This window comes from Cariama cristata, unplaced genomic scaffold (assembly GCF_000690535.1).
Source record: "Cariama cristata isolate BGI_N322 unplaced genomic scaffold, ASM69053v1 scaffold27608, whole genome shotgun sequence".
NCBI classification, from domain to species: domain Eukaryota; kingdom Metazoa; phylum Chordata; class Aves; order Cariamiformes; family Cariamidae; genus Cariama; species Cariama cristata.
This window is the reverse complement of record NW_009631028.1, coordinates 11,019-11,258: the sequence shown is the minus strand read 5'-3', so window position 1 is coordinate 11,258 and position 240 is coordinate 11,019.

Below are 240 nucleotides of genomic sequence, written 5' to 3'. Positions count from 1 at the left end.
AGAGGCCGTGAGTTGGGAAACAGAAGATGCCGTGAAGTTTGTGTTGGGCATCATGGGGTGGCTGGGCTGTGTGCGGAAGGGAACGTTGTACCGTGGGAGGGCTGGAGCTGTGGGGTTCGTGTGCTGGGAGGAAAGGGTCCTGTCCTGGGTGGGGGGGGAGAGGGGTACCCGTGGGACGGGTGTTCCACCCCTGCGCCGCAGTGCTGGCGGGGAGGCGGGCGTCTTTTGGCCGCCGCCTCG